At 44.1% G+C, this 14,180-nt stretch overlaps 1 protein-coding gene across 2 annotated transcripts in view; it reads right to left on the bottom strand.

Moving 5' to 3' along the window:
• Nucleotides 1-13,562, bottom strand: part of HTR1E (5-hydroxytryptamine receptor 1E) — a 56,985-nt gene extending 43,423 nt beyond the window's left edge. For both annotated transcript variants that reach the window (XM_084890748.1, XM_084890749.1), the window contains exon 1: nt 13,452-13,562. The gene's annotated coding sequence lies outside the window, so the exon portion shown is untranslated. The remainder of the gene's footprint in view (nt 1-13,451) is intronic.
• Nucleotides 13,563-14,180: the final 618 nt, after the last annotated feature.

Raw genomic sequence — 14,180 nt, 5'->3', positions numbered from 1 at the left:
TATTTTATACAGTATCTGATACACGTTACTGGTGAAGTTGACAAAACTGAGACCCAGAGAAGTCTGATAATGTTCCCAAGGTTACAAAGATAACCCAGCAAAACTCTAGAATCAGTGACAAAGCAGCCCTCGTCATTTTTGTGTGATTATGCAGCAGGTGCTATGCTAACAGCACTGTATGCAGTTTCCCGTTTTGATTCCAACAATCCTATGAGGTTTGTATCATCACCACCATTGCATGATGATCTTGCTACCATTTCACAGATGTGGAAACTAAGGCAGAGGCGGATAAGCATCTTGCTCTGTGCCAGGCAGCCAAGACATGGCAAGGATGTTCTTGAACGTTGATCTGACTTTCCAAAGCTCTAAGCCATGGACCTTCCCACCATGCTATCATTCTTCCATGTCCTCCATTTCTATCAGAACTCTACAAGGCCTTACAGAATGCTCAATGAGCTGCACTGCCTGAAATGATTTAATGACAGTATTTAAAAGGCAGGCTGGGTTTGAATAGTATGACATTAAACACTAGGTAACATGTCCTTTTTAAAGTTAGATAGTGCGACTTTGTTATATTTGAAGGGAATGACCTGACTCTTTAACAGTGATGAGGAATTGAAATATAATATTCTTATTTAGATAATGTTTTATTCACTGTGCATTTAGGTATTAGACTAATTCTTAGTGGAAAAATTTACCAGGCAGCTGTGTATTCATTTGCCATATGCCACATTCTCTCTGATCAGACGCAATGAAATCTGATTTCCATTTGGGAGAGACCAGCTGCCTCCCCAGCAAACACGTCTACCCAGGGCTCAGTAGCTAATGGGAGATCACTAACTGAATGTTGAAGGATTTAAGCATTCTGCAAGAGCAACTGGTTTAGTGGGAAAGTATATTTTATTTATAATAGTTGAGAAAGGTACCATGTATTTATTTTTCATTGTAATAATAAAAATTACAATTAGATGTATTTTAATTAAAAATAAAGTTAACAACCTGGCCTGTTTTTCTCAGTGGTTAGAGTGTCAGCCCATGAATCAAAGGGTTGCAGGTTTGATTCCAAGTCAAGGGTATGTACCTAGTACCTCAGTTGTGGGTTCATTTCCTGACACCAGTGGGTGTGTGTGCGGGAGGCAATCATCTCTCTCTCTCTCTCTCTTTCTCTCTCTCTCTCCCCATCCCTCCCTCCCACTCTGTCTGAAAATCAATGGAAAAAAATATCATCAGGTGAGGATTAAAAAATAAAATAAAAATAACATTAGCAATGAATTTAACTTTATTATAATAAGAGATATTGTTACAATTTATAAACCTGCAGTTCTAACAATAGGATCTAGTCACTGCTAGTAACATACACCTATTTAGTGGGCTCTAGATGTCCCTCAAATGCTTTTGAAAGAAATATATAGATATGTGGACAGAAAGCCTCTTAAAACTTTAATGCTTAAATCTCTGTCATAAAGATGCTGACATTGTTAAGTGTTGAAAAGGCCCACTGAGAAGAGAAGAGAAGAGAAGAGAAGAGAAGAGAAGAGAAGAGAAGAGAAGAGAAGAGAAGAGAAAACTAATGAATTTCAGCTTGGCCAGTAAATCTCTGAATGAGCAAAATTCACCCTCCCATGTTTCACTTTCTGCCTTCAAAATAACAACAGTGGCATCAGGGACATACTTATATAACACTTAGAAGGTGCAAGCACTGCTCTAAGCACTTTTCACATATTACGTTATCTAACCCTTCTTTTGAAGTAAGTATTAGCATTCTCCTCATTGTAGAGATAAGGAAGCTGAGGTGGAGAAAGGCCACGTGATGTGAGTAATGGGACTAGGGTTCATCACTCTGTTTTAACCATGACTCATAAAGTTCTAAAGTTTGTACCTATCTTTTTTTAAAAAATTCTTTATTGTTGAAAGTATTACATATGTTCCTCTTTCCCCCATTGACCCCTCTAGCCCACCCCTGCCCCTCACCCCAGGCCTTCCCTACATTATCTTAATCATAACTCATTTTCGTCATTTGAGAGTGGAAGATCATTGGATTAATAATGATCCTTTCAAACACAAATGGTAGAAATCCTCTTAAATTGGCTTTTGCAAAAAGAGAGAGAGAGAGAGAAAATGAATGAATGTATTTGCTTGGGAAACTTCAATATTCAGGGAGAGAGAGAAAGAGAGCGAGAGAGCGAGAGAGAGCGAGAGCGAGAGCGAGAGAGAACACTGATGGGAGAGGGAAACATCAATTGGCTGCCTCCTGCATGCCCCCTAAGGGGATTAAGCCAGCAATCCCAGGCATGTGCCCTGAGTGGGAATCAAACAAGCAACCTTTTGGGATATGGGAGGATGCCTGACTGACTGAGCCACACTGGCCAGAGATAGAAGTAATGTTTCTAAAGAATATTTTAATGATATGAAAATATTGAAGCATGATGTTAACTGAAAAGCATTAATTGGATAAAAAATACTTAGTATGCTTCTAATTTTATCTAAAAAGAAACATCTATTTTCTGCTCATATAGATGAACACCACTGTGAGAGTGGGCATCAGAAGTAATCGAAGTGTCAGTAGTTGCTCTCTCTTGGTGCTGGGGTTTTGAGTAATTTTAATTCAATTCTGTGTACTTTTCTATATTTTCATATTTTCTACAATGAATATATCATTCATTTATAATCAGGAAAAACCTTAAAGTAGTTGAACAGAGGATTTTGAACTTTACTTGTTAAATTTGTGTCAGAGTAGAGTGAGAAAAGAAATGTAGATTAAAAAAAAAAAAGAATCAAACATAAAACATTGAGATAACCAAGAGTTGGTTATATTTGCCTACTTCAAAAGGTTGTTCTGTGAGTTCTTTAATAACTGTAAGGCTTGATTATATACTAGAAGAGTATTTGCACAGGTGTGCTCAATTCTAGAGTACTTGATATAATGTCAGAAAATTCAAGCTAATTGAAGATAATGATTTATATCAGAAAAATGCTAATTACATTATCTCACATGAATTTTAAAATTCCACTAAATATATGGAAACTCCCTCTGTGCATTTTAATTATGGGTTAATTTCCCAAAATTCTATTCTCATCCACTTTTCAGGACAACATATCTGATGTGCGATGCAAGGTAATATTGAGCCATAGGAAATTACTGTAAAATCTGGAAGTAGCAGAATTTGATACAAATATTTAAAAACATAAAAATCACATCTGTTTAGTTCAATTGTCAACAAAGAAACAAGAAGCAGTAGCTGAAATATATAAATTTTTATTATTATTGTTGCCATTATCATCATCCCCATCATTTAATTTTTAGGTTTCAGCATCATTTTATGTGACACTAGCTCATTGTATCCTGGTAAGGCTGTTATCATCACTGCTCTTAGAAGAGAACTAAGGCATGAAACAAATCAATGGTTTTTCCAAGGTCACACACAGAGCAAGGCACATAACTCAGATCTCTTAATGTTTGGTTTGCTGTTCTTGTATTACCATTTGCAATTTGGAACTAGATTATCAACATTAATAAAATCTTGGTTTTGCATGAAAATTTACCTTTTACAAGTTTCTGTTACCCAAATTATCTAATTCCAGTCTAAGAACAGTACTATGAGGTAATAATATCAAACAGCTTTTCCTATGTTATCATATTGTGGTAGGCAGCCTTAAGGATAGATCCAGAGATACAGAAGCATGGAGCAGACTGAGGAATCTCAGAGGGAAGGTGGGGGTGGCTGAGTGGAGGGAGATTAACCAAAAAATTTATATGCTTATATGAATAATCCATGGACACAGACAACAGTGTGGTGAAGGCCTGGGAGTGGTGTTGGGGGTGGGATGTGGGTGGAAGCAGTCAAAGGGGTGGTGGTGGGGAGGGGGGAGGGACATCTGTAATACTTTCAACAATAAAGATAAACTACAAAAAAGAGAGACAGGTCTCAACGATCCTTTCCATAATCTATAAATAGTAATACAGCCTGACCAAAATTTATAAATTTATAACTCCTTTCTTTTCTTTTTCTTTTCCCCCCTTCTTTTTGTTACATTTCCTTCTTTTTTGTTTGCTTTCTGTCTAGTGCATTGATCAAAACATTCAGATGAGTGTTAAATAATGGTGGTTGTTTTATCTTTAGAGTACTTTACCAATAAGCATGATGTTAGCTATTGTTTCAGAAAGATGTTCTTATTGTGAGAAGCTGTTCTGTTCTATAGGGTGTCCTAAAAATGTATACATTTTAAATAATTATAAAGGCAGTGTTTATTGAAATACATTTCATTTTCAAAATGTAATTAAATCTATAGACATTGTGTGTATACACTTTTTGGAGATACCCTGTATTTATAGTTTATTAAGAAATTTATTTCTTTTATTCTTAGTTTTCTAGTTTTTTTTTTTTTTAAGTGACTATATATTGAATTTTGTGAACTTCTGACAGCCTTTGAGAGGAGCATTTACTGGCTTATCAATGTGATATTCTTGCCCACTTTTAAAGGCAGTCTGCTTTCCCCATGAAGGTTGTCTTGACCCAGTCAAGTATTGTATGTCATGCTCACCCCTGCAGATCTGTGCCCCCCAAAATGTTGTTTGCAGACTAACAGCATCAGCATCGCCTGGGAGTTTGTGAGAAATGTACATCCTGGCCTCACACTACCCTACTGATTATTAGCTTTGCAGGTGGGGACCAGGAACCTAAGGTTTAGCAGGTTTTCCAGGCGTTCCTTCCACACATGCAGGCATGAGAGGCGCCACTACGGAGCATGCAGAAACTGTGACTTTTTGGGTGCAGAGCAATTGCAAATGGAAATCGAGTCACATGCTGGGATCGGTTTCCTCTCCTGCATCTATAAAGGAGGGCTGTGGATAAATTCAGTGTAGTAGATTCAGTGATTGGAGAATGTAGCACCTAAGAGCATTCTCTGGGGCTTGAGAACATAGCTGATCAGAGGTAATGTTTAGCAAACAAAAGAGAAAAGAAGAGGGCATGTATGAGAGTTGGGAGGGGGGGGGCAATGGAAAGATATGTACACATATAATACCTTAATTAAAAAAATAAATAAATAAAGAGAAAAGTTCCTGCCAATAGGGTTCAGGGCAGTGTAACTCAGCCTGGACCCCTCTCTCTATTTCCTGCAAGGCCAGCATCACATTCACCACCTACATTTACATTATTTCTACCACACAAGGATAACGATAACAATTGTAATAATACAAACATTTTCTCACAGCCTATGTTGCACTACCTCTTCTTTATTCATCACAGTAGGTCTACAAGGCAGGAATTATCACTCAGATTTTAGAGATGGGAGAGCGGAGGCACAGAACAATTAAAGAATTTACTTTAGGTCAGTGGTCGGCAAACTCATTAGTCAACAGAGCCAAATATCAACAGTACAATTGAAGTTTCTTTTGAGAGCCAAATTTTTTAAACTTAAACTTCTTCTAACGCCACTTCTTCACAATAGACTCGCCCAGGTGGAAAACCGACTTCTGCGCATGGGCCACGAAGTTTCAATCGCACTGAACGCGTGCACCCGCATGTGGTATTTTGTGGAAGAGCCATACTCAAGGGGCCAAAGAGCTGCATGTGGCTCTCGAACCACAGTTTGCCGAACACTGCTTTAGGTGATAAGAACAAAGTGAGGTGTGGGGGAGAGGGGATAAGATTATAACCAACAAAACAAACTGAAGAAAAAATGTTACAGGAAACTGACATAACAAGGACCCCCAAACCAGTGACATTTTCTTAAAAGACCATGTTTCTTTTATAATGATCTTTTGCAGATGCTAAAACTATTTCTGAAAGAAGACCAAACTATGGGAGAAAAAGCAAACAATACTCAAGAACGGAGCTTGGATCGGGCCATTAAAATTTTGTGGTGTGGCTCTTGGTAGGAATCCACTAAACACAGTGGTGGGGGAGCCGGAGTAGCATCCCTAGAATTGAAGGCAAAGATGGAATGACTCCCGAGGTCAGAGGCAGCGCCTCCAGTTCAGGGGATGTTGTGTCTGCTGGGAGAACAGGATTTCCCGGCAGAATCTGCTGAGAGGCCCTTCAGACTGACAGGTATCAGCCAGTCCTTTGTTCAAAGCGCACAGCACAAAATCCCTTTGCAGGGCACTGTGGTACTGAGCCGAATAGTACTGAGATAGTAAGGGGAAGTTTTTACGAGCAGTTTTTCAGTTATATTTCAGTTGTAGTGCAGGTCCAATCATAATGGAGCAGTTATAGTGAACTCTTTTTAAAGCATTAAATACAGGCATTACACACACACACACACACACACACACACACACACACACAGTCCCTTTATGATCATCTAAAAATTCCTTAGGAAAATAGTTGGCAGTGTACCCTCTCTACCTTCATATGAGAAATTCTGCACCAAGGAGCCACGTATGTTTATTATAAGTGGTCTTGCCACCCATCCATTTTGAGTGGTGTATTTACTTGCTAAAATGGGAGGGAGGAGAGATATAACAGTTTGTAAGTTCTCAGTGGCTTAGAGCCTTGGTATAATGAAATAAGTCAATGCAGATCTCAGAGTTGGAGGGAGCCTGGAAAGTTACCTGGTTTAGTCCTCTGCAGGTGAAATCCATATAAAAATGTCCTGGGATGGAACAGACATGTTACCTAGATCCTTTTTCAAAAAGGGGAAATTGTACACTTGAAACCTATATAGCCTTGTTAACCAAAGTCACCCCAATACATTTAATAATTTTTTAAAAAAATACAGGTAAAAAAATAAAGAAGAAAGAAAGGGCTTGTAGCCCAGCTTCTTGGATTCGGTCAAGACAGCCTTCAACTGACCGCCCTTTAAGGATGTCCTCAGTGTCAGAGAAGTCTCTCCCCCAAGACCATGACAGTCTCGTGCAGCCTGCATTCACTTCCTGATGTGGGAAGCAGTTGAAAAGCCAAATCCTTGGGACAACTCTGTTGCATTATTTTAACTCAGACCACCCCATCAAGGGTTTGGCTGAGCCTGTGGTTGGATCCACGTTGCAGCTTCTCCCTCTGACCAATCAATCCTGCTTCCTTCCCTTCCTCCAGTGTGTTCCCAAGGGCATTCCCTAATAAACATCCTGCACAGAAGTCCCACTGCAGAGTAGGTTTCTCTTAGAGAAAGGAGAACCCAACCTGTGACGTGCCCCCAAAGACCCTGCCCTTCCCAGGGACGCCTCCCAGGCAGCCAGTGCATGTTTGGGGAGTGCAGACAGTCCTTCCAGGACGTGCTGGAACCTGCCTCCCTGCACATTTGTTAACTGGGTCTGTCTGCCCTGTCCTCCTGATCAACCAGAACCGCACAAGGCCGTCTACATGCTATTTCCTTTATTTCCAGTCTCTTGTCCTGAATTCTGTCTTGTAGTCTTAAAAGGTAAAAAAGAAAATAATATAAAAAGTTTTAGCTGATTCATCATCATCTCCTTCTTTTCTTGTGATTATGTTACTAAAATGAGACAAAATTGAAGAGGAAAGCAAATGATTCATAGGTCGACAGTTCAGGAAACATTAAGTAGTTGTTGTTCCTTGTTAGGTGACAACCCATTACCAATTGGGGGTGTGAGGGGTGCTGCCGCAGGAGGAAGGGGCATGGTGGCCGCCAGGGGAAAACCAAGTGCTTTGCAACAGAAACACAGATTTGGAGTCATCTTGGGCAATTCTTTTAACCTTTTTTAAAAATAATTTTTTTTATTGATTTCAAAGAGAGGAAGGGGAAGAGAGAGAGAGAGAGAGAGAGAGAGAGAGAGAGAGAGAGAGAGAGAGAGAGAGAGAAACATCAATGATGAGAGACTCATTGACCAACTGCTTCCTGCATGCCCCCTACTGGAGATAGAGCCTGCAACCCAGGCATGTTCCCTGACTGGAAATCTAACCTTGACCTCCTGGTTCATAGGTTGACACTTAACCACTGAACCACACTGGCCAGACTCTATTCATCTTCTGAGATCCAACAAATAGGTTCTTTTTCATTTTCCTGTGTTCTCAGTTTTGGTGAAAGAAAACATTACTTACCAGGTCTAGACACCTGGGAATTGTCCTGCATTCCATTCCTTCACTCCGCATCTATTCACTCTCTGCATGCCACACTATCCTTCTTCTCCTACAACATCAGTTCATCTTGTTTCCATTTCCCTCTCTCCATGTCTACTGCTGCTGCCTCGTTCGGGCTCTCATGGTACCTGCCTCCTCTAGACCCATTCCCTTCCACTCCATATTGCAGCCAGGGTGAGCTCTCTATGACATCAAACTAATTGTTTTGGGCAACAGCTTAAAATACTATAATGAGATATTATTTATTATGGCAGAAACCTGGAAACGCCTCAACTATCCATCAACAGTAGAATGGATAATGAAAAGGTGCCACCTTTGTACAAAACGGTGGCACCTTTGCCATGTTACAACAACGAATGAACAAGTTACTGGCCAAACCATACACACAAATGAATCTTATGAGTGGAACGTTGAACCAAATCACAAAAGAGATCATTCTGTACAACTTATGTGCATACAAAGCTCAAACTAAGCTAGGATGTTGGAATGCAGGTCGTGGTGACATCTGAGGAGGAGGATGCAGTCCTGACTGGGTGGGGACAGGAAAGGAGCTTGTGTGGTGGGGATGTCCCATGTCTTATCTTGCTGTGGTTACTTATCAGGGTGTGCTCACTTAGGGAAAAGTTGCTGAGCGTAACACTTCTGATTTGCACATTTTCCTGTATGTATGTTGTTCTTAATAAATACTTTTTAAAACGATTCCTGGAGGTTTTCAGGGTAAAGTCCACATTCACAGGATCTCCTCTGTAAGCAGACACTTCTCAAACCTTTTCATTAGCTAATCCTCTTGTGTTCCCTCATTTCCCTCACTCGGGCTTGTTAGTAGCTCCCTGAAAAGGACGGCAGGTCAGGTGTTTGGATGAAAAAAAAATATATATATATATAGGGTTTTAATGAACCAGTAAGTTGTGGGGCTGATAATACTTATCCTGCAGAGCTTTTGCAAGGATTAAATAAAAGAGTATATGTGCCGTTCTTACCACAGGTCCTGAAGCACAGCAGACGCTCATCACATGTTAGTTCCTTCCTCCTGCCCCCCTCCTCCCAGGGCAGATGAATGGACTTAGGATAACTCTGAACATCATTAGGGTATCGTAGCTGCAGGCACTTTGTAGAAGGTATTGCTTATCAGTCTCACTATCCATTTGGTGAGTTTACTTCTCAACGATGCTCTGGCTCCTCGTCTTTGATTCCAAAGAATACAAAGCTTGACACAGATTTGACTTTCTTGGGGGAACTGTCCCAACAAAACTCTACTTTAATCTCAAGTCAGATCCTTCCCAAGTCCTTTGGGAATATCAGGACAAGCCAGCCGACTATCTGATAAGGGAATAGAGAACAGCTGCAGCGAAGGGGTCTGTTTTTGCTTTACTTGGGCATTTTAGGCAGATGGGGTCATAGAAGGATCTGGGAGTTTAAAACTGTAAGCTGCTGCTGCTACTGGTTCCTATTTTTCAAAATTTTAACTTCTTGCTATACAAATGCTTTTCTTCTCATGTCAGATTTTCATAAAGACCTTCCATCTGGTCTGTACTGATAACCAAAATCTTGAGATACTCATTCCTCATATAATTTGCAGTTTAAAATGATCCAGATTGGGTTTTCACAGGTTCTTCTAAAGAAGTTTGTCTTCCTAATCCTACAACTGAATGTGTTGAGCACTGACCAACAGGAGAGAGCTCTAACAATGAACCTACTATACATGTTTGCTGACTACAGGTTTTTCATTTCACATGTCTTAGAGCTTGCGAGCTGTAGTTTGCTGCTCTGTTGACTAATGAGTTTGCTGACCACTGTCTTAGGGGAATAAAATCATGAAAAAAATGTACTGACATCTATTAGGACAAGGACCACAGTGAACCAGGTGATTGGTAATCCATAGTGGGTAAGACACCGCACCCCCCAAAAAGAATAAAATTAGAATTAAACTGTATTAGAATTCTCAAGGATTATACCAATTTGTTGTGATCCAGGAATATACCAATGGACTGAATAATCTTTATAAATTCTGGCTCTTAATCTCCTAATTCACAAAAAGTGGAAAGGTATACCAAGTCATAAAAATAGATTGGATACTGATGCAAGTCCTTTTATTCCCAGGAAGATGAACTTTGGTAAGTCGACCCACCTGGACCCCAAGCTTTAGGGCCCACGGTGCTGGCTCCACAAAATGACTCAGGGAGGAGAAAACAAAGAAGTCAGCTGCCCACTGCTCACTGCCCACTGCTCCATTGCCCCCTTTTCTCCTTCCTCTCCCCTCCCCCATTTAGCATACTCACCTTCTGCGTTTCCCTGGACTCTATTTTCATATAATATCACATGTATAAACATACGGGAGGTGGATAAGAAAGAGGCCTAAGGCATGAGATGTCCAGATTCAACCTCTGTCTTGAAAGATGGCCTTGGTAACATTTGGTCTGAATAATAAATCCCTATTTGGTTGAAATTCACCTCCTGAACAGCCTCAAGCTTCTTATGTAAATGAGCCAATAGAAGTAGAGGGAAGGCCTCCCCATATTAACGTATTAGATTTAGATTTTTTTTTTTTTTTTTTTTTTTTTTTTTTTTTACCTTTGAAGGGTAGTATAGAAATAAAATTCCAAGAAGGACCACAGACACATGGAAAAATAATGATCTGAGTGTAAAGGTGAGAAGGAGGGAACAGGATGTGTGAATAATGAGATGACCTAACGTGTCAGTGCCTGAGGTTTTGAAATGGGATCCACTTTAAATTTGAAGCCTCGGTGTTGGTGGTGTTGATGGTGATGGTGGTGATGGTGGTTGTGGTGGTGATGGTGGTGGTGATGGTGGTGGTGGTGGTGGTGGTGGTGGTGGTGATGGTGGTGATGGTGGTGATGGTGGTTGTGGTGGTGATGGTGGTGGTGGTGGTGGTGGTGGTGGTGGTGGTGTGATATGTTGACAGAGAGGAGCCTGAGCCAGGTGGGGATGAGGTGCTGTCAGTGATGCATCTCACGTGGCTCTCTAATAATAACCTTATCAAGCAGCAGGGAGTGGAAACATACTCCAGTGTCACCCGGGCTAGCGATGTGTCCTGGATGTTGTCTCTTCCTAAATACCCTCTCTGAGAAATCCTAACTTGGTGGTTTTCCTCCAAAGAAATTCACTTACATGGTCAATGCTGACCGGGCATCAATAAAAAGAAATGGGAGCCAATGTTTGGAACAGATACCACAACGGCTAACAAAGGTGCTATCAGGGTGAGATGAAATGGAGGCTGTGACTCCCGTCTCAACGCACGCCCATGGGGATGGTGTGTCCGGGAGGATCCCCAGAAGCACTTAGTCTAGGAACAGAACTCTGAGTAAGGCCGCCGTGGGCAGGAGAAGAGAAAAGAATGAAAACTCGCGTTTACTATGCTTGTGATGTGGATTTCTGTAGCATTTCAACTTGCCAGCTGGTGGTAATAAATGGTTCATTTGAATGCCTTTTGATATAATAACAATCTGTGAAGTCTTCATCCCAGGAAATCTTCATGAGAGAAACAGTGACCCCTTAAAGGGACATGTAGGCATGCATATACCACTTGCTGAGGACCAGTCTTGACTACATTATTTTCTGAGCTCCTCTCCAGCTCTAGCATCACAAGTCTCAATTTATACAGCAATCTGTGGCAATCCCTGGGCTTCAACAGCCCATATCGGGTGAGGATGACATAATCGTTAAGCTCTATCAACAATGATGAATCAGGATTTGAAGGAGTTTCTCTGGATAGCTCTCTGCTAGGGATGACACACCTGAGCAAAAGCACTTCTCCCACCTCTCGCAGCACGGTGATTCGTTGTGGAGGTGCTATGCCGCTTCAGAAACAAGTAACATACTTGGCTTTAACCATGAGACAGGAATTGAGCCTAATCCCACTTAGGTGGCCCACTTCGTTTCCAGGGATCTGTTGTCTGGGGGCTCAAGTGCTCAAGGAGGAAAAAGACAGGCAGGCACACTGTCTGAAATTGCTAAGTGGGCCTCCAATGCCTCCACTCGTTTATTTGTGGAAGACAGGATCATGTCATTGGATTCAGCAGGAATGCAAGTGCACCCACAGAGAAAGGCTGGCTCACAATCTCCTCTTTTATTTGAAATATGTATTTCAAAGGGATTGCAAAGATGCTCCCCATGGAGATGGCAGCACAGGGAGCCAGACCCCCGCCCCTACTTGCTGCACCAGGAACAAGGCTAACTCAGGAAAGCCTCTGACTCTCAAGCCCACCCTGGTGTTTAAGGTCACGTCTGCACGTGTCACTATTGGCAAATATGTATTCTGGAGCAATGTCAAGTTCAGAGCAGGAGCACGTACTGCTTGGAGCGAAGGGTAAAAGAAGGATGGTAGGAGAACTCTGAATAATCGGGGAAGCACACCCCTCCTCCAACCCATTTGTCCGTCTATTATTCCCCCTGGGACTCAGCTTTGGTGCAGGAGGCGGGGAAGGACAATAAGGAAGGCGAGGAAGAAGCTCCCTGAGATGCTGACACCCTCGGCCTCATCCTTCTAACCCAAGGACAAGCAGGGATGGGCTGAATTTAGAAGGTCCTATCCCAAACCGGACGCAGGCAGAAACACCCAAGTCTATCGGAAGCATGCAAAACCATCCGTGATCCCGTGAGAGCAGAAACCACGTCCAGTCAGCCTCCATTCCCTTTCGTCTTCCTGGGAAGGGGGCGCGTCTCCCACCTTGCATATTTCCTTGAGTGGAAATGGCTTAAGACAAAACTTCCCTCCTTCCCTCACACTGCCCAGCTTTATCCTGTAATTCTATAAAACGGGGTCGGCCCCATCCCTTCCCCACCAAGTGCTGTCCTGTTTTTTTTTATCAGGACTCAGCACACCGTTCTTTTGTGAGGGCGGGAGCAGCCTGGCCATCCTTTCTCATCCAAGGTTTTCAGGGAGCGTTCCCTTTGAGATCGCGTCCTCCTCCAGAGGTTCTCGAAGCACAACCCCCCCCCCCCCGCGTGGTTCCCACTCAAGTTTTTCCTCCTAGAACCCCTTTCCCATTGATTTCATTTTTTAAGCCTCTTCAACTCCACTCGCAAGGAAGCAGGATAAAATTCATAAACCACAGTTATACGCAATGTCGACATCCAAGTTCGCACGGTTGGGGAGAGGAGGGGGGGAGCTTGACCGAGAAATGCGTCCCTTAGTGAGAGGTCTGGGGGGCAGACCCCGCGCCCAGGCGACCCCCCCATAGTTCCCCGCCCCCTGCCCCCATCCCCTCTCCTGGGCGCCTCAGAGAGCAAAACCACCTCGGCAGACCGCGTGCCCCGGCCTGGGGTGGGGTGGGGTGGGGTGGGGTTGGTGGGGTGGGGTGGGGTGGGGTGGGGCGGGTGGGGTGGGGTTGGTGGGGTGGGGTGGGGTGGCCTGGGAAGCCGGGGTCGGCGGGTCCGGCGTGCGCCCCTCACCTGGTGTCCGGACGGTGCGAGCAGCCGAGCCGGCAGGGCGAACCGGGGCGTCCCGCCGGCTCCAGAAGTCTCCTCTCTCGGAACCCGCTCCCTTTTCTCGCTACGCCCGGCCGGCGGAGTGCCGGGTGCCGTCCCCTCCAGCGCCCGCGCCCCGGGCGGCGGCGAGGCGGAGCGGGCGCCCCGGCAGCGGGCGCAGCGCTTCCCGGTCCGGGCGCCGGCGGCTGGGGCGGCGCGGGGCGCGGAGGAGCCCCGGGAGCGCCGGCTCCTCAGTCAGCGGAGGGCGGCAGCTGCTGGCCGCCCTGCTGCACGGGGACGGGCAGGTGTGATGAAAAGGCGAGCCGGGCGCAGGGAGGGCGGAGGCGGTGGAGGAGACCTGGAGGTCGCAGCTCCGGGAGCTCCGGGTCTTGCTCCGGCTGCGAGAGAGAAATCCCGGAGCCGGTGGCGCCCCGGGCTCTCTCTGGGTGGGAGACGCTAGAGGGCAGCGCTGCCCGCGCCATAAGCCTGGCCGGCGTCTGGAGGTGTGGACAAAGGGTCACACCTCCGGGCCGGCTGTTAGCCGAGGCTCAGGCTGAGAAAGGGCCAGTGGGTGCTGGGAGAGGCAGACGCCTTTGCCTCTTCCGGGGCCAGCGGGGGGGTGGGTGGGTGGGGGGAGAGGGTGAGAGAAGAGCTTGGAGGTTTGGACTTTACCTTTGCAGCTCCTCTAGGCAAAGCCTCTGCGCTCCTAGAGCA

The sequence above is a fragment of the Pipistrellus hanaki genome, assembly GCF_964339955.1.
Source record: "Pipistrellus hanaki genome assembly, chromosome: 7".
Lineage (NCBI taxonomy): Eukaryota > Metazoa > Chordata > Mammalia > Chiroptera > Vespertilionidae > Pipistrellus > Pipistrellus hanaki.
Note: the sequence above shows the minus strand (reverse complement) of the source record. Positions and strands in the feature narration are given on the sequence as shown.